The sequence below is a fragment of the Sinocyclocheilus anshuiensis genome, unplaced genomic scaffold (genome assembly GCF_001515605.1).
Source record: "Sinocyclocheilus anshuiensis isolate Anshui unplaced genomic scaffold, SAMN03320099.WGS_v1.1 scaffold413, whole genome shotgun sequence".
Lineage (NCBI taxonomy): Eukaryota > Metazoa > Chordata > Actinopteri > Cypriniformes > Cyprinidae > Sinocyclocheilus > Sinocyclocheilus anshuiensis.
The window spans coordinates 1,364,173-1,364,886 of NW_015536481.1; positions in this window are offsets into that span (position 1 = coordinate 1,364,173).

Consider the following 714-nt stretch of genomic DNA (forward strand, 5'->3'; position numbering starts at 1 on the left):
GACGAGATTCGCATGAAACTCACATTCGATTTTTTGCCCAGCCCTAGCCGTAATGGATATAGTTTAACTGTACAGCAGCATTTGTGTCTGTGTGTTGCCATAGTTTTTACAAGTGGAAACTGAGGATATGAGGATATTACATCATTGATCGGCTACAATGACCAAGGACGAGTCATTATTTAAAATTGGAATTTCTCTGGATTTACAAATCCTTGGGAACTTTTGGAATAAGAGTTTCCCCTCATTTCAGGGTTAACATTAGGGCTGTAGCGATTCGTCAATTTTATTCGACTATTCGATTTTTAAAAATTCTCGACTTCATTTTGCTCACGTCGACTAACCGGCAAAATACCGGAAGTGGCGCATTTCACGGACGAGAATCCATGTGCAAGTAGTTTTTGGATATTTTATTACGAAAATCTTACATATTGTACCTTTAATACAGCCTCCTTATCAGTATAAACAGTAAAAAAGAACATGCCATTTTTGTCACTTTGACAGTGTCTGGTGTTTGACGGGGGGAGGTGGGGGAAACAAAAAATTATCTTGTTCAGATCGGCTTTCACCGTGGACGAAGCGGAGTCCAGCCCGTCACATGTGGTTGCCGCAAGCCCGCCGGCCTCCGCTCACTCAAGCCGCCAGCTCTTTTGGAAGGACACGACTAGAAATCAGTGGTTAAGTTGTATTTACAACACTGTTCCAGAACATTTCAAC